The sequence below is a fragment of the Macrobrachium rosenbergii genome, chromosome 55, assembly GCF_040412425.1.
Source record: "Macrobrachium rosenbergii isolate ZJJX-2024 chromosome 55, ASM4041242v1, whole genome shotgun sequence".
In the NCBI taxonomy this organism is placed as follows: Eukaryota; Metazoa; Arthropoda; class Malacostraca; order Decapoda; family Palaemonidae; genus Macrobrachium; species Macrobrachium rosenbergii.
The window spans coordinates 53,612,424-53,633,782 of record NC_089795.1 but is presented as its reverse complement, the minus strand read 5'-3'; the positions used below and the strand labels follow the sequence as shown (position 1 = coordinate 53,633,782).

General features: G+C 38.5%; 1 long non-coding RNA gene across 3 annotated transcripts; it reads right to left on the bottom strand.

Annotated features, from left to right (window-relative positions):
- Positions 1 to 131: 131 nt before the first annotated feature.
- LOC136835266 (uncharacterized) lies at positions 132 to 19,822 on the bottom strand. Of its 3 annotated transcripts, none has more exons than XR_010852072.1 (4): positions 19,499 to 19,822; positions 17,835 to 18,911; positions 10,825 to 10,979; positions 132 to 4,950 (listed from the first exon to the last, which is right to left on the bottom strand). It is a non-coding gene; the product is annotated as an uncharacterized lncRNA (long non-coding RNA). The 3 variants fall into 3 exon arrangements; XR_010852070.1 differs by lacking the exon at positions 132 to 4,950 and adding an exon at positions 7,091 to 8,033 and having other exon boundaries at positions 19,499 to 19,821; XR_010852071.1 differs by lacking the exon at positions 132 to 4,950 and adding an exon at positions 7,091 to 8,033 and having other exon boundaries at positions 18,573 to 18,911; positions 19,499 to 19,811.
- Positions 19,823 to 21,359: the final 1,537 nt, after the last annotated feature.

The window sequence follows — 21,359 nt, the reverse complement described above, 5'->3', positions numbered from 1 at the left end:
GTCAGTCTTTTCCTCTTTTATCCTGAAATTTCTTCCATTTCATTATGCTTTTCCATAGTACAGAAACAGTAAACTATGTTTTTCATTCGGTGTAAAAAACATTGAAATTAGACCTCTGGGAACTATGGAAAATAAAAGAAACAAAGCATTAGAGAACCATCTGAGGATATGTCATTAGGATTACCTTCTTAGCATAAAGTAACATAGTTGTGGCAAACTGTTGAAAAGACTAACAGAACTGATGTGGACTTCTGGACTCAACCAATTAGACCTCTTGTTTTTTATTTTCTATAGTTCCCAAAGTATTAGAGAACTATCTGAGGATATCTCATTAGGATTGCCTTCCTAGCATAAAGTAACATAGTGGTGGCAAACTGTTGAAAAGACTAACAGAACTGATGTGGACTTATGGACGCAACCAACCAATAGACAACAAAAATAACAAAGTAAAAAGAAATGTGTACTTTTCCTAACAATACAAACCCACTACATCTTATGACAAGATATCCTTAAGCACACATGTGCAGACAGCAATGAATAAGCTTCCTTTGAATACTACTAGCTACTTGAGTCCTATGTGACTCCAACTGTAAATTTGCCCGAGTGTCACTATGCCACATACACACAAGGTGAGAGAGAGATTGGGCAGAGAGGGGTGGAATGAGGAGGGTAACTTGAAAGATAGGATGTGGGTTTGTTTTGTTAGGAGAAATAACTTTTTAATTTATTTGTTCCAACATGAGAAACAAACCCATTACATCATATGACAGGAGACTCACAGAGACGAGGGAGAATGATCTCTCCAAAAAACATAAATAGCAAGAAATGATAATTTAATAAATGCAAACATATAATGAACAGTACTCACTCCTTGCTTTTCTGGCTTTCATGAGACATCTAAGCGGTGTGATGGAGTTAAAAGCCCAGCTCTATGTCCCAACTTAGCTATGAGGCCATACTCCAATTACACCAGTTCCTGAGATCTAAGAGGCGTGAAGGAGCCTGAGGCCATACTCCATTTATACCAGTTCCTGAGATCTAAGAGGTGTAAAGGAGCCTAAGCCCAGCTTTACGTCTTCATGGAGCTATAAGGCCGTTCTTCGTTACACCACTTGCTGAGCTGCTACAACCGGACCCAAGGTGAAGGTGTCAAAGGTAAAAAAGATGTAAAGGTAGTTTGTCTTCCAAATCCCAGCACACACAATCTGTCCTATGGCATAGTTTTTCTTAAAGGTAGCTGTAGGACCTATACTTCTGATGTTATGTCCCTTGATATTTGTCGGGGCAGGACTTGCAAATCCATCCAAACCGTAGGCTTTCTTATCACTTCTCTTAGCCAGAAGATCGTGTTCTTAGAAATCTCCTTTTTAGACCTCCCTGGCCTTAAGAACAGTCTATGTTTGGCTGGTTGTAGGGAGGCTGTAAGTTTCAGGTAAGCTTTCACAGCTCTGACTGGGCATAGCAACATTTTTTGTTTGTTACCCACAAATTCCTTGAGAGGGAATAGAAAAGACATCAAACCTCGGGTCATGTGAAGATGGGTTTTGTTTTTGCAATGAAGTCCAGAAGAAAATTATAAGCCAATTCTGTCCAACCACAGGTATGAGTGACATCATATGAATGGGCATGAATTTCTCCCATTCTTTTTGCTGATGCCAAAGCTAGGAGGAACACTGTTTTTAAAGTCAAGTCCCAGTCCGAAGCAGTCTTGACTGGTTCATAAGGAGAGTGAGTCAAGGAAGCCAGAACCTTTGTTACACTCCATTCGGGTGCTTTCAGCACCCTGGGGGAACAAATCTTCTCAAAATGTTTCATCATATCTGAAATTTCCAAAGACGTTGACAAATCTATGCTTCTTGCTTTAAAAACTGCTGACACAGAGAGGTTTTTGTCATGTCTCAGAAAAAGAAGGAAATCAGCTACATCCTTTAAAGCTGTTTTGAAGGAGGATTGTTTAACAGCTGGCAATGACTTGCAACTTTTCTTGAAAAGCCTTTCTTTCTCCAACTATGAAGTTGGAGGGAGGCTACTGTTCGAAGACATCTGGGAATGTCTACAAGCAGGTGGAGAAGATCTGCCTACCAATCTGCTTGGGGCCACTTTGGAGCTAATAACGTCATCCTTAGTCCCTGGGAGCTGAAGCACCCGTTGAGTACTCTTGGGATTTGGCTGAATGGAGGGAACACTTAAACATCCAAGTTGTCCCACTGATGTTGAAATGCATCTTGCATTGTGGCTTTCTTGTCTGGAGAGCAGTACAGGGGTAGCTTGTGATTCTTTGACACTGCGAACAGATGAAGTGTGGAGCCCACCCACAACTTGAACAGTCTGTTCGCTACTGATTGTTCCGAGGACCATTCTGTTCCCACTGTCTGATTTGACCTGCGCAGTGTCTGCCACAACGTTTTTCTTACCTGGAATGTATCTGGGGGTCAGAGTCAGTCCCTTGGCTTCTGGCCATTCGTGCATCTGAACCACTAGCTGATTCAGTACACAGGAAATCATCCCCCCCCCCACCCATTTGTTCAAGTATGCGATGACTGAGATGATGTCGCTCATAATGACTTGTCTTTTCCTTGAAGGTCCTCTTGTAGTACTGCAGCTGTAAGGGTGCAGGTTTTGCTTCCACTATGATGATACCCAAAAATATGTGTACTAACTTTCCCCACCCATTCAGTAACTCTCAATGGGACAATATCCATATAAACTTACATGACAGGTTAGGTAAGGTAAAGAAAGAGTAATTTTGTGCCCTTTGGGTAGGCTGCTACCAGCTGAGGTGTTTGTAGCACAGCAACAGCAGTAAGAAACAAACAATACAAAATAGGAAAAGTAACAAGTGCACTGGAATGTATGGTAACGTGTTCTAAGGAGATGTGGATAGGTAATGATTTGCAACATAGGTCTCTACTAATACCACCTTGATACTGCTTGTGGGTGACAAATGAAACTGGCTTACAGAACACTACTACTACTAAAGTTAAAGGTACAAAACTGCATTCATGAAGTATAACTATATCACAGATCTGTCTCCACCCAAAAAGAAGCAAACAAACACACAAATAAATGTCTCTCTTTAAGCCTCAGGTACCAGCACTGGCCCAACTTACAGAAACATAATCAGCCAATGAATAGTCTAATGAACTCAAAATTAACCTTAATACTTCAGTGGCCTAGGGCATAAACATAACCTTAATACTTCAGTGGCCTAGGGCATAAACATAACCTTAACCCTTCAATGGCCTCCGACATAATACTGTATACACATACAGTAAACCCCCGTATTTGCGGGGAATGCGTTTCAGACCCCCCCCACGAAGTTAAAATCCGCGAACACTAGCTAACTCCCCTCTAAAAATACTTATAACTACCCGTCTTGAAAGTTCAAATACCAAATGTATACTTAAAGTATCATCCTACATCAAATATACCTTAAGTTATTATCCTATTACTCTATTAATCTTTGAAATTATTAATATAATTTCAAAAGTCATCTTAAACATTAGTACCCTTAAAAATATACTGTATACATATGGTACATGTACTTCTCTGACAACAAAAAAATTTGTTTGTTTTTTGTCTTCCAAAGGTGTAATACCTTTACCACACATTTTTAAAACTATGAACACACACACAAACAGTATCTTTTCCTGAGAGAGAGAGAGAGGAGAATAATACCTTATCAAAAGATTGAAATCTTTGAGCTTCTGAAGGCAACACTCCCCTTCCCCTCTGGCCAATATGTCAAACTGTCAAGTGAACTGACATTTACCCTCCTCCTCCTTTCTCTAATCGGCAAAAAAGACTGGGAATCACTATTTGTTTGTTTAAAATGTTAGAAAATTTACTACACAAATGCATGGAAAATATTATTATATAATTTTATTAATCTTAATATTTGAAAATTAGTACTTACTAGGTAAATAATTTATCTTGCAAAAGAAATATACGTACATATTACATGTCGGAAAGATTCTCTCGTCTAAATTAGGGAGAGAATTATTATTTCATTTAATGTTATTATGAGAGAAAGAGAGAGAATTATTATTTTATTTAATATTTAATTTTATTAAACCTAATATGAATACAGTATCTGAAAATTAGTATGTACCATAAATCATTATTTTCTCATACAGTGTACCCTCTAAAAATGCTTATACTATCATCCTGAAATACTTATACATTTTAATATAATTTCAATAGTACTTTAATATAATTTTAATATTTCAATAGTATCAATTCTGAGCAACTATCTTCGCTTTAATGAGGTCGGGTCCGTCCTGAATGGAGGGGAGAAAACCAGTTTTTCTCTCTCTTCGAATTACACATTTAATCTTCGAGTATTATTATTATTATTATTAAACTTAATATTTGAAAATTAGTAAATCATTTTTATATCATAAAAAATGTATTCAGTCATGAATGTAACATCAAAATACACTAAACAGTGAATTTTTCCCAACGAAAAAGTCTGCGAATTGCCGAATTTTTTGCGAATTAATTTATAGATACGTTCCACAGGAAATCTTGCGAATCAGTGAGTCCACAAATTGTGAGAACGCGAAAATGGGGGGGTTTACTGTATACAATACTAGTAAGAAAATGAGGTAGCACAAAAAAAAATCAACTAACACCAAAACAACGTAACCTAGTTTCACAGACATGAGATTTGGCCAGACATCCTCAAAAACCACCAATTCTCGAAACTCCACACTGACCTCAGAAAATATTCTCTTACACTGACACCTTTGAGAAGAATACAAGGTATAATATCCTCGGAGAGATGCTTTCATGTCTTGCGGAAGTCCTGCTGCACACTGGCTGTTCTCCCCAGACAAAATATTATGAGTCTTGCATTTTCTTTTAAACAAGGGACTGGACTTGATTTCACCCTAGACTTGATCGGGCACATCACCCTTGGAACTCGCATTTCACCCCAGAACTTGTTGCCTGCAAGGGAAAAGAACTCTCAGGTCTATAAATAAATGTAACTAAGCGAGCACAAGGGGCATACAATAGGGTATGACTTTTATAACGATGACACGTGGCAGGAAAGTGATTAATAGTTAAAAAGTTACGTTATCAGGATATAACAGCTTCTCTTTTAATTGTTTCAAGCTCCATTAAACAAACTGTCAACATCTTACCATATGTTATGGCAGAATTTTGCGTTGTTATAAATGCCACAGTACTGACTTGCTACCGGATAAAAAGAAAGGGCATCTCTCTCTCTCTGAACAGGGGTAGGCGTCATGTTTCTCACTTTTATTTTTCACACCAGAAAACCGTAACAAACAACTGCAACATCATGCAGACACCTCAAGCACACTTCGGAACACACTTCTTACCACCAAGGCACAAGCATAGTATTCCTCAGGGTGGGTAGTATAATGCAATTTGCCAACAGAATCGAAACAACACTTTAAAGTTCAATGCCACCTTCTAATTCAATTACCATCTGGTCTAGCCCATGACACACCCAGGTGATACACAGAGCCAACCAGGCTGCTTTCATTTCCAGGACACTGATGTGTTCCTGACATTCCTTTCTGCTCCATTGCCCCTTAACGCACCTTCCGTTTAGGAGGGCACCCCTCCCCCTTCGGGATGCATCAGAGAACACTAGCATCTCTGGAGCTAACTTGCTTAACTGTAATCCCTGCAAACGGTTTTGTGGATCTTTCCACCACTGCAAATGCTGCTTGTTCCTCTCTGTAATGGCAGTCAGGTCCTTTATGAACTTCCCTGATCCTTGACCTTTTCCTTTAAATTCCATTGTAAGGAACATATGTGGGCTCTGCCCTTGGTACCAGTTTCTCCAAAGAAACCAGATTACCTATTAGAATTTGCCAATTCTTCTTCAGTTGAAGTAGATTGGAGAGGCAGCTGTTCAAAATATTCAGGAACTTGTCTATTCTTTCCTGTGATGTAAAGGCCTTCGACTTCTGAGTGTTTAACATCATGCTTAAGTATCTGATGTTTTGAGTTGGAATTAAGTCTAATTTCTTGTAGGTGATACAAATTCCCATGGTCTTGCACATCTTCAGGACTAAGTCCCTGTTTCTCCTGGCTTGTTCTGCTGTTGGTACCAGAATGAGCCAATCATCCAAGTATCGTCATAGACAAATTCCTCTCTTGTGGGTCCATTCTGATATCAGTTGAAAGACTCTGGTGAATACTTGGGGAGCTGTCGCAAGGCCAAAGCAGAAAGCTCTGAACTGATAAGTGATTTTTCTGGAGACAAAACATAGGAATTTCCCGAAAGAAGGAAATCTCAGGATTTGGAGATATGGGTCCTGTAGATCCAGGGAAATCACGAAGTCTCCTTTTCTGATTACTGCAAGAACTGATCTTGGTGTCTATATCTTGAAAGGAGTCACTTGAAGATCAGTGTTGACAGATCTATGACTGTCTCCAACCCCCTGATGCCTTCTCTACCAGGAAAAGGTGGCTGTAAAAACCTGACGACTTTTCTTTCATGTCTCTACAGCCCCCTTGTCTAGTATGCACCAAATTTCTTGTTGAAGGGCACTCTGCTTTGGGGGAGTCTTTTAGGAGGTGAACTTCAGAGGTGTTGGTGACAAGAGTGGTTTCTGCTGGAAGGGGAGGATGTACCTTTCCTCACTGAATGATAAGAAGGTGAATCCAGACAGAGACATCTCCCATACATTTTTCTCTAAGGGGATCAGACCTGACTGAAACCATTCCTGTGATACAGTTCAGCTAAACAGGAGTGGTCTAACTTCAAGTTCCTCATTCATTTCCCTCCCAAAATGGTGACAGAACCTATTACTGCCTGTCCTTGGCTTCATGGTCCGTTCTCTGGAGTCAAATCATGCTTCTGGAATGTGACCAGGATGTGTCCCTAGAAATGACAGGTAGGTGTCTGTCACGAGAGGTAATGAGTTTCTTGCCATCTTTAACAAGTCTCGAGGAAGCAATGTGCCGAGTCACGCTTCTGGAACGTGATCTGATGCTCTTGGATGGGGTAGAAGACTGGTAATTCTTAAAAACAGTGGAAGAGTTACAACGGTGTTTTCAAATCTTGTCGACAAATCAGGAGAGAAAACCGAGTTGGTAGAAGCAGATCTCCTTTTCTGATAGTAACCACTGGGACCCAGTACCAGGTTGGGTGACTTGGAAGGGGTAGAACCTCTCTCTTTTCTGTTGGTATCCACTGGTACCCAGTTTGGGCTAGTTGGAAGACAACTGCACTCCTTACTCCCGCTTTTACTATTCTCCATTTTCTTTGCCAAGCTATCTGTCATACTAACACTTTCCTTTCCTTTATTGAAGAAAATAGAAGTGCTGACATCATTTCTTGATGAATTAGTTTCTTCTAACCAGGGAAAGAAAAAGACTGGAAATTCCTACCAGATGTGACAGGCAATGGAGAAGAAGCAAAGATGGCAGGAGAAGGGATGCAGGTAATGGAGGGGGTAGGTTTCTCTAGGGTAGACAAAGGTTTCTTCTTCCCCCCGCTGTTCAGACTTTTCCCATTGAGAAATTGTCCATGATTTGCACTCCCGACAAATTAATGTTCTAGAGCAATCCTGTCCTCTGCACTTTGAACATACTGAATGCGGGTTAACCGAGAGAGGAGACAAGAATTTTCCACAAGCCTTCCCTTTTCCTGTAATCCCCATACATCTATGAGACACTGGCTTCACCATAACAATGGGAAATATGCCATCTGCAAACTCTTGCAGGAGTATGCACCCCAGCCTTTCATTTGATGCACCTGCCTGTACAATGAAAGTCCCATTGAATTCTGGTATTCATAGGTATCAGTGAATTTCCTACAGTTTGCTTAAACCCTTCAAATGCCTTTTGTTGAGGTTCCTTCCTCTTTATCTTGTTAGTTTGTGCCTTCTTCACTAGGTAGGTCAAGGGTGCTGCACGATTTAACTGTTATTCACAAACTTCCTGTAGCCACCTGTCAGTCCTTGGAATGATTTTGCTGTACTTGTGCTTTGGTCTTTGGTGGTGATGCATCCTGGATATTCATCAGTTTTGCCTCATCCTGGTCCATCCTACAGAATTGGATTGATTATGAAATACATAAATTAATGATGTGATTGATAATGAAAAGGTGAATGACTACATAGCCTACTGTACTAGTAAAATTCAGTGTTAAAATATGAATGTTAAAAATGAAGAATGATATTAGATAAAAACCATAAAAAATAATACATATAAAAATTTTATATTTAAAATATATACTATATAAAATATGACAAATCTTTAATAATTATAAATTATATCTCATTAAAAAGACCCTACTGCAGCTGACCTTGTGGCCAAGGAAGTGCACCTTGCTATCTGATGTAACACTTGGAAGGTCAAATAGCCAGACTGCATCCCTCACTCTTTGGAATAGATCCTTTAGTCCTTCGATATGTTCTTTCCATGATGCTATATGAGTTGACACATCTATAAAATGCCAGTGTTCGTAGCTCCAGCTAGCATATTTCTCATTACCACATTGAAAGATGCTGCTGAGTGCATTAATCCAAATTAAAACCTCTTGAACTGGCAACATCCATTCAAAACTTGGAAAGCTGTCTTCTCCTTTGACACTTCTTCCATCACGATCTGTCAATATCCCTTGCTCAAATCCACCTTGGCAAAAAACTTGTTTCAGAATCTTACCCTCATATCCTCAGGGTTTCCCAACAGTTTTTTATCAAAGCTGGTTATTGTGTTTGGTCAAGGTAAATATACACAAAACCTGTTTGATCAATCCTTCCTCACCACCACTACTGTGGAAACTGACCTTTCAAAGATTTCCATTTATAGCATTTCCTCAACTTCTTCCCATCTTCCCTAATAGCATATGCTTAAGGTAACATTTTTGCTCTAACTGGCCACTTTGTTATCACTTCGATGCAGAGTTTTGCAGTGAAGTCTTTTATGGATTGCTGATTAATATGTAAATATTCTTCTAACAACTGCAATATATTTCTCCTTTTGATTGCTTAGGTTATTGCTAATGTTGTCACCCTGGTACGTCTTCTTCCTTCTGTGATCAAAATTCAAAACAGCACTCTTTCAGAATTGGATGTTCCCCAGTTCTCAACCAACATCAACCTTGTAGTCCATGTAATTAACCAAGTTCTTGACTTCATATGGTCCTCTTCTCTGCAAAATCATCTTGTTTGCTTCTGTTGGCAAAAACACTAACACTTTCTGTCCCACCCTCAATTTAAGATCTCTGGTCATCTTGTCATAGCAATGCCATACAAACTCACTGTCTGTTGTTGATCTATATGTCGTCTTTCAGGCAACTAATTCCTCAGGTCCATGAAGTGCTGTTTGAAGTGTCAGAGGCTTTCCATTAGTCCTGGCAAGCATGAGAAGGTGTTCTGGTAGGACTTGGTCACTTCATCATCACAGTCTCTCGGCCATAAATCCTTAAGAATCATCTTTTTTATACAGTCTTCTATGCAGTAGCTTGAATATTATACTTCTTGATAAACAAACAAAATCTCTGGTAAATACCTGTCCCAGTCCTTTGGTCTCTCCTGACAAATCTTCAACAGAGATTCGACTTTTTCATACAATCCATCACATTTCATGTTACGCAGAGTTGTTAACGCTGCTTGGTGCTCACCAGACTTCTCACTTCCATCATTTTAGAAGTAAATTGGGCACATCAGTCCCTAAACATTTCTTTGGGGAATCCCACCATGCTGAAAACTTCAGGTAGTGCCTCTGCTACATAGTCAGTTTCTATTTAAATGAGTGCTACTACCTCTAGGTACCTTGTAGTAATGTCAACCTCCACCTGTCACTCCTCTCCAACACTAGTGATGTTATGTTCAATTAGGCCTATCACTATTTTCATGAATGGCTCCCCCATTGCATAATGACACCTTTCCTAGTGGTACTGTATTTTCTGGTACAGCCCCTCAGTGGCAAATTTCTCAGGACCTGCAAAATCTGGTGACTTCTGCAATTACTCCCAGCCAATAGAAACTGCTGGATAAACAGACAAGTCTTCTTAGGCCCAAGATGACCACTGACAATGAATTCAAAGAAAACCTTCATTACTTGTTACAATGTAATTTAGGCACTAAGATTTGCCTCATTTCTCCAGTCACCTTGCCCTGGAGAACTTGATACTATATTCCATTAATAATCTTTAATTCAAAAGTCCCTTCACCATGGTCTTGTGCTCTGTGCCATTCTTGGGTCTTGCCTCTGCTTGGCTAAAATGGTATCCTTCTCCTTGGTTCTTTTAGCTGCTCTGCACCTACAGTAGGACACTAGAAGCTACTGTCAGTCACTTGATGATGCATTTCTTTTGGGTTGGGCTACAGCCTTTTCCAGATCCATACCCACTCACTTTCCACTGATTCACCCTCTTGGTTGTCGGTCAAAGATCTCAGCCTAAGCTTTATGTGCTGAGACTAGATATGGCACATAATTTTTCCACAAAGTATGGATTGTTCACAATCTTTAGAAACTGGATTTACACTGATGGTCATATCAGTGACTGCACAGCCAATTTCTTATCCTTCATTTGATTCTCGGTTACCAAACTTCAATGTAAAGCTGCATTTGTACAAACTGTAACTTTCAGGACTTTCTCCTTGCCTACCTAATCTTCCCTTACTCTTCAGATCTGCATACTCCTAACACAACAGTTAGTTCTCTTCCATCTGCCAGGTTCACCTTACCATCTTTTCAGAAGCCTTACAACTGAGCTATGTCAACATCTTCACAAATCCTGATAGTTCTCTTACCATAGCACTGGCTGCCTTTTACTAATTCTTAACATCCACACATATTTTGTCTTGGCATGGGACACAAAATACCTACCTCCACTCCTGTCCATCTGCTTCTGCTTGGCTATTTTGTAGTCCTTGGGTCTCTAGATACTCCCACTAGACTTCTGCACTGGCTTCTGGTGTTCCACTAAGCCAGGGGTTCCCAGCCTTTTTAAGCTGATGATCACCCACCTGTTTTCTGGATAACTGTGAAAGCACCACAATAATTTTATAGTTTGGGAATTAAGAAGCAGTCCAATTATTAAATGAAAAACTTAGTCTTCGTTTATTTAAAGGTAACAAAAATTTTAAATTACAGTACAGTACTTGCATTTAAGATTCAAAAGCGAATTTTTACTGCTTGGGTGGTTATTCAAAGTTACTGATATTCACCAATCAGACATATTTTACATAACTGTCATAGATACCATAGTACTTCAGCAGCACACGATTCACAGTAATATGTTTACCTCTTAAGTCATACTATATTGATATCTGAAAATGTAAATAAATGAGTTTTATTGTTAAATAACAAACCAAAACATCCGTTTGCTTATTGTCAATTATATTCCTCATTACGTTAATCATGTTGTGATATACTTTACATGGGAAAACTACAAAGAAAATTATTTCAAATCTTGGACATTTGAAAAATTTATGATAATACTAAAACAAGTCCACCTTTCTGCTAGTTTGTGGATTCAGTGAAAACCCTGATGCTGAACTGCTTTGGCTAGCTTTTCTATATTTGCCTCACCAGTGTTTGCCAGAGCAACTCGCAAGCAGTGTTATATACATAAAACGATAAAGACGGAAGGGTATTTTAAATTCGGCAGTCAGGCCTTCGAAGAGTTGGTGCTTGCGAGCACAATTTTAACAACTTAGAAAGAGCACTGCCAGACCACCAGAGAGCACAGAGGTGCTCGTGAGCACCAGGTTGGGAACCCCTGCACTAAAACTTATCCCATGAACTTCTAAGCTTATCGAGCTTCATCATCTTCCCAGTGTCTTTTAATATTCTTTTCTTGAGAAATAGTCTTCTTAATTGAACGTGTGCTGGTATACTTTTCCGTGATAAGTTTACTAAATAATCCAATTTTTTGCTTTTGAAATATCTCTTAATAATGGTCTGAAACAAATACCCCATTCATCCCTATGCCAACCTTGGCTCTCTGTAAACCTCTCAAATCTTTCAAGAAGAAGCATGTCACCATGCTTCTTATCAATCTGGGCAATCTGCCTTTCAGCCTCTTACTGCTAGTTGCTCCACACAAGCCTGATCTTGCTGTGCCTTCATAATACCCCTTCATTCTGGGACTGCTATCTCTGTTGCTTCCATGCTAAAAGACTTATACTTTAGGCTAACACATTAAATTCTAATTGAAGCATTGCCACTTGAAATATCATGGTGAGTCACCAATTTTGTCACGCAATGTGCAAGGAAGGGTTTTCTTCAGATCAGTGTGATTCAAATAAAAGTTATAAATACTGCCTTTAACAGTGATGTATCCCAGGGGGTAACAGAAGCATATAAATGATCACACTCATTGTAGCAGTAGTCAGGGATTGCCCTTTAAACAGTTCCTTTCTTGAAGCAAATACCAAAATTTTTCTGTTGAACTGAAGCACTGTATTTTTCTTCTAATTACATGACATGGCTGGACATTTGAGACTTGCTTTGCTGTATGAAGGTAGGGGGTAGGAGGGAGAACTCTGCTATTAAGAAGTTCTGTAGTTCTTATACCTAATGCTATCAACTTGAATGTCCAGCCAGTGCAGATCGTGGGGGAAGAGGGGTAACCAGAATAGCTATGAGAACATAATATGTATTCTTGGTAGAACTCATAACATTTCCGAGGTGTAATTGTATTTCTGCTCTCTGTCAATGAGAAGGTGGGTAGATGGAGGTTTGTGGTGTTTTAGTTAGCTACTTCATCCATGGATATTCTGTAGTATTTTTTCCTTACAAGCATGTCTCGATAACAGCAGGCGCAGCCATAGTTAGTTCATTAGTCACCAGGGGATTGTTCAGAATATGCTCAGGTCTCTTGTGCCATTCTTACAATCCTTGAAGGTCTCAAAATCAAGCAAGCCAGAGCCACAGGCTGTATTTAGACTGTTAGTGGCTGTGTTTTCTTGGTAGGCAAAAACCATGCAGGGTTTACCGAAGATGACCTAAGCTAGGATGGTGGCTTTATATCGTGGTAAGCAAAACTCCAGTCAGGCCACTTATAACCAGGGTTGATGCAAAAACCATACAAAGTCTACCTAGGTAACAAAGAATGACCTTGTTTTCTTGAAAGAGAGCAAGCCTGAGCTGAATTGCCATAATTAGTCTTTTAGTGGCTCTTTGAATGGTTGGACACGTCCATGTTCAGCCCAACAGGTGTACGATTTTAATCCCTGACTGGGCAAGGTTATGAAGGATGGCTGGGATGAAACACTCAAGTTCCATTCTATACAGCAACAACAACAAAATGGTATCAATACAGTACACAGAATGTTCCCAAGAGTTATGGATACAGCATATTACAGAAAACTTCTTTTAAAACATTAAGGAATACATACACTACATCCCTCCCCTTTTTAGCATACTATACTGGAACTAGAACTTAACATGAGATTATTGTATTTTAAGTATGACATTCCAATATAGTACTTAATGTCTAAACTCAAACTTTTCTTGGAATAGAGCAAAAAGATAAACCTGAATTCACCAGCTTTCATACATCTTATTTCATATATTTCATATGTACAGTACTGTATTCAGATTGCTTCAGAAAATATTGAAAAACTTATCTACAGTATTACTTTCAATACAAAACATTAAATCAGAAACTCTTCACAGAAAATATTACACTTATGGACATTCCGTAATCAGAATACAGAATGTTATAGAAATCAAGTCACTGTACAGTAAGTACCCCCTGCAGTACATCATACATGGATAATATACTGTACTGTATAAACAAAATAATGTACTACCTATATAATCTTTTAAATAACTGGGAGGTTTCCTTACTGTAGAAGACCTTTCAACATTAGAATTACTGGGTGTTGGTCTATTTAATATAGGACTATCATCATGATCTTGGAGTACAACATTTGGTTCTTCTTCACCTGACTCTGCACCATCTAAATTGAACTCGGCATCATTTCTGCCATGAAAATCAGGTTCTTTACAATCATTCCAAAACTCAAATATCTCTCTTTCATTTTCAAAATTCATTTTTTCCATATGAATCACATTTCTCCTCCTTTGTATTCCATCAGTGCTTTCAACTTGCACACTGTTACTCTTTTTCTCAATAACTTTATAAGGTTCACTGAAGAAATTTGGTGACAACTTGTTTCTTCTATTTTGTTGCATAACCACTAAGTTAAATACTCTTTCCCTTTTTCTTTACATTTTTTGTCTCTTATTCTAGTTTCATCATCACAACCAGTATATTCTAAACGTATCTCAGGCAATTGTGTTCTAATTTTTCTATCCTACATAAGTACTGTGGGGCTAACATTGGTTACAGAATGTGGAGTAGATCTATAAGCTTTTAAAAAAAGTATTAAGGTCCTTCCCCCATTCTTTACCTTCAGCTCTACTGGTTTTAAGAGCCTTCACAATTGATCAATTTTGTCTTTCCTCTTCACCACTGGTCTATGGTGAATATGGTGTTACTTTTCTATGTCATATAACATTTATACTAAAAAGTCTTTAAATTCAGCATTAGTAAATTGTACACCATTGTCTGTCACAATGAGTTCTGGCAAACTATGAGATGTAAACCAATTATCCAGACATATTACTATATTGGTAGTATGGGTGGAATAAAATATTCCTACTTCAACCATCTAGAATAATAGTCTACTACAGCTAAAAAAATTTCACCACTCAGCAAAGGACCGCATATATCTATCCCAATACTGTATGTTGCCATGGTCTCTCTGGTAAAGAAGTTGGTTTCAATGGTTTTGGCCTGTAGTTACTACTCATTAATAAACTTACTTTACAATTCTTTACATAATTTTCCACCCCTTCATCTATACCAGGCCACCAAACTTTGTCTTAATCTACATTTACACTTTACAATACCTTGATGTCCCTCATGGGCCAAATCAAGAATCCGTTTTCTCAAAGATTTAGGAATTATAATTGCTTGTCCCCTTAATAGTAAACAACCAAGGATATATACTTCCTCTTTAACACGCTTAAAAGCTGGAACTTTGTTCCAATCACCAGCTCTAACAGCTTTTCGAACTTGACTCGACTCCACACCAACTACAGACTGCTGTTCAATTTCCATAGTACTTAAGGCAATAGGTGTTGCACTTTTTGCAATGAAATAAGCATATTCCTCTGCTACATTACCTTTAGGAATATCTGGTTAGGGTATTCTAGACAATGCATCAGCTGCATTAGTCCTTCCTGGTTTGTATTTTACTTTGGAGTTGAAAGCCTGCAGTCTCAGGAACCATCTTTCAATATGCAAAGGTGATTTTGATTTGGGAGAACGGAGTATTTCAATTGGTTTGTGATCACTTATCAATTCAAAATGAATACCTTAAATATACAATCTAAACCTCTCACAAGCCCATACAACAGCAAGTGCCTCCTTTTCTGTCTGAGTAATGACGTTCAACATCTGTCAATGACCTACTAGCATATATTACTGGTTTGAAACATCCATCACTTTGTTTTTGTACTAAAATAGCTCAAAGTCCAACTGAACTAGCACCTACAATCACTTGGGTATGTGATACAGGATTAAAATATGCCACACTTTCAGCAGATGTAAGCCTCTTTTTTTGATTCCTGAAATAAATGTTCCTGCATTTCCCCACTGCCAAGTTACATTCTTCTTGTTAACCTTCTTAAAGGCTCTTCTGCAGTTGACGAATTATGGATAAACCTACCACAGTACGTTAATTTAAAAGACCACAGAAACTACTAACCTCATTTACATTCCCAGACATTTTAGCCTTAATTACAGCTTTAATTTTATCACCAGGACATTCAATGCCATTCTTTGAGAAAACATGTCCCATAAAAATTAACTTTTCTATACCAAAACTACATTTGTCTGGGTTTAGAGTTAAATTTCTATTACACAATGTTGCCAATACCTTTTCCAACCTATTGTCATGCTCTTTAACATCATTACCAAACACAATTATGTCATCAGTTAATACTCTGACTCCTTCACAATCCTACAAAAATGACAAATTAAACAGAAATTTGTATTATTTCTAACATATAAACCCACAACATCAAGTTATCAGGATATGCTTAGACACGCATGTGCAGACAGCAATGAACAGACTTGCTTGGAAGTGTAGCACTAGCTATTTAAGGCACATCCAGGACTTCACACCCTCAATTATGAATAAACCAAAGTGACACTGTGCCGTGCATTCGTCAAAGGAGGACAGGACAGAATCGGGCAGAGGGGTGGAACGACGAGGATAATTAAAGTTACATGATGTTGTAGGTTTGTATGTTAGGAAAAATACGAACTTCTGTTTAATTTGTCATTTGTTCCCATAAGGAAACAAACCCACAACATCATGTGATCAGGAGACTGATAGATATCAACATACAATCTCAATTCATCAAAGTTACCTGGTTTGGGGCAAAAACAGGAGCTGAAACTGGCTAATAATATCTAAATCTAAAAAATAATAAAGTTTTCTCAATCTTTTCCCTTATATTAAAAGGAATTCTCCTCAAAGGTTGTGCTACACGTTTTACATTAGGGTTTACATGCAATTCCAACTGGAAATCAGGCAAATTACCATGACCTGAAAAACAAGATTCATACTCAGGGATGGCCTGCCTGGGGGTTGGGGACAGTTACCCCCGATGTTGATTTTGAGTTGGTAAAAAATGGACAGTATTTGTTGTATAAATACACACCTGTATAGTGTGTATATAGCCTATATATGAGTGTGTATGTACGTAAGAAATTACACATACATAAGCCTTTTTTTTTCAGACTAATAAACCATAATCTTCATTTCCTTTGCATTATAAAATACTCTCGGGGAAAGTGTTGTATAAAAAATAAAAACCATAAAAAATTTGGTTTTTATACATAACATTACCTATAGGATATATATTGTGTCTACAGTAGTTCACCTGGGTCAAAACATTACTAAGTTGGTCAAAATTATCTTTACAGCCCCCCCACTCAATCAGATGGTCTTCAAACCATCCCTGTTCATATTTCACCTTTAAATTTGAATACTTATTACATACAGTACTTGCTTTTATTTGTTCACATCCTCACCAATTCTTAATATATTTAATACTATGGCTGTATCTGTTCCAAGTAAATTATTATCAATGACATTTTTCTCAACAACAATGAAATCTGTTTGGGCTCTTCACACCATAAGGGTGTAAATGGTTTTTACAATCTGCCAAATTACACTCACTTAACTTTTCAAAATCACTTGCAGTAATAATGTTACAGGAAGCACCAGAATCAATCAGAAACTCAACAGGTAGCCTACATTACTGACATTAAATCTGAATACACTGGATATTTTGTTTACATTTTTGGCATGAAATTGATAGTGGTCGTTAAAATGATCATCATCATGTGTCTCAGCCGGTAAGTCTTTTGCTACATTAACATACTGGATTATGCCTAGGTTGACCTCTTTGCCACCAGTTGTAATTCCTAGTACCGTCACCTTTTCATGCAAGTCTTTCGCAATGGCTGGATGGAGTCTTCCGAAAAATTACCGCCATTTCCACTATCTTACCTAATGTCAAGTTTCTCTCAAAACTCTAACTCTTAACTGATTAGAAAAACACTTTTCAATTATCTGATCTCAAAGATTAGAATCACTTAAGCTGAGGGATACTCACTTGATTTAACCAAATTTCTTAGCCTAGTCAGGTAAGAATCCATATTTTGGGACACCCCGGCAAGCCTGCCTGAAAATTTGCCCCTCATATGATACATTCTTTTTAGACATAAAATGGTTATCTAGCGATGTCACTGCATTATCAAAACTATCTCCAGCCACAGCCAGGGTTTTAAAAATACATTCACCTACCTCCATACCTGATTGGTGGCGCAATACTATATCCTTCCTTTGGCCACTTCAGTGACTCTGCTCCCTTCTATGAATCAGGTAAAAGTCTAACTCGGGCCTACATTGTTGAATGTTCACTTTCTTTGGTTTTATGTACAGCTCTCCATAGGGATAATTCTCACTCTCGCGTACGTTTTCAAAATAAAGTGCTTCTTATAATTGTCTTTCAGTGTTTTCTCGTCAGTATCGTAGCTCCTGCAAAACCGGAGAGTCTAGTTCTTTTTTAAATTTGTTTTCTTCGTGTATGCAAGTTTTATTTCCTACGGCCTGTATGTTTGTTCAGTTACATATAAGATTAATAATCAACGCCATGATCCGTATTATTTTTCATCTTTGACACACTTACACACTGTATTGTGAACTTCCTGCCATCATATGTGTTTTAAGTTTAGTATTCACTATGGCCTTTCTTTACACAATTTTTACACTTGAAGATGCTGCTAGCACATTCACTTGATTTGTGATTTTCACCACATCTAGGGCAAGCTTGGTCATTTCTACAATTTGTTGCGCTGTGACCAAATTCCCGACATTTATAGCATTGATAGGGCATGTAACAGTCGCATAATTTGCAACAGCTACACAGTGTATACAATTTGTCACCTCAAACACTGATAACCTTTCGTATTTCTGGTATGCATTTGATGATATATTGTGTTTACACGTCATCTTTGGCTATCATTTCCTTAGGTTACTCACAGTATGCTGCCTGCTCCTGCCGGTGCCTACAATTCTAGTGTTCTGGCTTACAGGCTCTCGTCACCTCAAAACATATATCGTGGTGAGCTGACCTCGTCGACATTGTACGACTTTAATCCCTGACAGGGCAAGGTTATGATGTAAAGGATGGCCGAAATGAAACACTTTACTGGGAACAGGACTGATGGGTGCTTAGCCTACTGTTTGCAAAAGCGACAGCGGAACTGGAACTGGGCGTTGTGGTTGTGGATGGTGAAGACCCAGTGGTTCCGGGACATGTACTGTGACTGATCGGTAACTGAACCATCATGCGCCATGCCTACCGCCGCTATTTCCTAGCTGGAAAGAGTAACCTACTTAGTAGTTATTTACACATCCAGAAATATCAGACATAAAGTTTCAACGTTCGCTTTCCGAGCTGCCCAAACAAACCTTAACTACCGGTATACTAATCACAATCCGTGGAATCAAGAATGCATATTACTGAACCCAAAATCAATGAACATGCCGGAGTTTCATATCCCTTAATCACTTACTGGATCCCGTATGTTGAAATTAGGCCTATATGGAAATTAATTTTTCCTTCTATCTCTACCCTGTTTGTTTAAAAAATCAAGATAGCCGGAATCGAACATTATGGAACATTGTTGTATCTGTGACAGCCGAGCAGTTGAAGCAGTTCTAGAATTTATTGCACTCTGGTTAAGAGACGAATAATATATTGCCTTGTGTTATGTATCTCTTTTAGGAAAAGTAATTCTTATCTAAAAGTATAACATAACGCATATGAATGCACACAAACGAATAAGCATGCTATAAAACAACCGCTTTCATTGACCTCGCCTTTTCTTGAGTTCCTTAGTTGGTTTATAGAACTTTGTTAAAATTAGCTCTGCGTCTTTTCACAGAAGCATAGATCCGCTTACCTTGACTGGCTCATTAACACGAAAGTGATGCTTCCGACCCTTTGCTTATTCTCCATTGCATGATGATATGGTCCACTCAAGGTTCCGCAGAGGCCGACGGAGACCACTTCCTAAACCTTCAAATGAGCTTTCGGCCGCAACCACAGTAGCCTCTTCCTCGTGATTAACATTTCTCTTCCCTCCGGAGAGAGAGAGACGATGGCTTGACTCATTATTTCTTTCTCTGGGGGTAGTTGAATAAAAAAAAAAACTGAAATCAGGCTTTCAGTGAACAAGACAAAACGGCATTAATACAAGCTATAAGCAAAGTACATAAGCCATTTACAACGGTTAAAATTCTGTGAAAGATTAACTGTAAGTTCTCTTTTGCCAAGTCAAGCACTGAAAGAATATGAAATTAGAAATAATGATGTCTGAGGAATTTAGAAATAAAACACTCATGTAAACCCGCTGTGTCCATTCCTCAGGTTTGTGAGAAAGATATAAAACCTGTGCAATGCTTGAACTGGTTGACAAAGGAAGAAACTGGCAACTCGTACACCAGAACCAAGGTAAGGCGGCAGTAGTCGGTCGGTCGGCGGTATTCGCGTGACCTCATCTAGACATCGCGTCAACAGTTTGGTGAACAGGTGCGACGTTTCATCGCTCCCGAAAGTGTTGAGTGTATCTTGAATCTGAAAAGGTGTCGGAAGGAGGACACTACAGTGTTCCTCGTGTGCGGAGGATTTCTTAAAAATACGTCCTGACTACCCCGGGATATATATACACTGTATAACTAGTTTCGTTTCTCACAATAGTACTTCATTGTAAATGGGTAAGAAGTGTCGTTAACATCTTGTCAAAAGATGATCTGCTGTGTTTCTTGATGGTTATCGAAACAGCCAGGCAACAGGAACAATGTATTCTTTTCCCTCTCTAGTTCAACTTCTTATTTCCAGATTCCTTCTCTGTTTTCTTTTCTCTTTTCCATTCTTCTTTTCTTTTCATTTATTTCTTTTCTTTTGCTTACTCATTTTTCGTTTTCCTATAACTTTTCTTGTTGGGTAAGAAATGACGGTTTGGAATAAAAAAAATGAAAGGTAAAACGTCGGAAAAACAAAAACACTGTTAACGACTTAGGACTTGACTGAGAGTAAGAATGAACTTTTGTGGAATTTTTTGCTCCACTAAAGCAAGAACAACAAAACAATAACAAAGCAACAACAACAACAACAATAATAATAATAATAATAATAATAATAATAATAATAATAATAATAATAATAATAATAGCGACATAAAGAGAATGCAGCGATTTTAGTTATGATGTGGATGGAATTTCGTTAAGAGCCATCAGTTAGACAGTTAAACCTGCCTTTTTTTATATAAAAATTGTTTATTAATTCTGCATGTTGTATTTGATATTCCAAATGCCATCTTCGCACACTTGTTAAGTTTTTGTAGTGAGTTCCTATTCGGACGCCATGAAGATCAGTGTTCGTAAATGTAGAGGCGCCCTGGAATGAGGGGGAGGGTTGCCTGTTTCTGTCCTCTGGCGACTGGCGTCGAGTTGGGCTGTCATACTCATGACCGGCTGCTCATCATGTAGTACAACGTGAGTGAGAGACAGAGAGATTTGAGGAAAGCGTGATGTCGCCTCGGCTTTTTGAAATATGGAATGGGCTAACTAATTTAATTATGTGAGGTTAAAATCCCTGAGAAATAAGGTCGATGCTGTGCTGGCTGGTGACGACGGAAAAATGCAGATGGATGAAAGTTTGGACGATCGTTTGGGATAAAAGGAAGTGAGTGAACGTTGACAACAGAAATATAGAGCAGGTACATGAAAACTGGAGAAGGGACGATGAGTCGTGTGACGTTG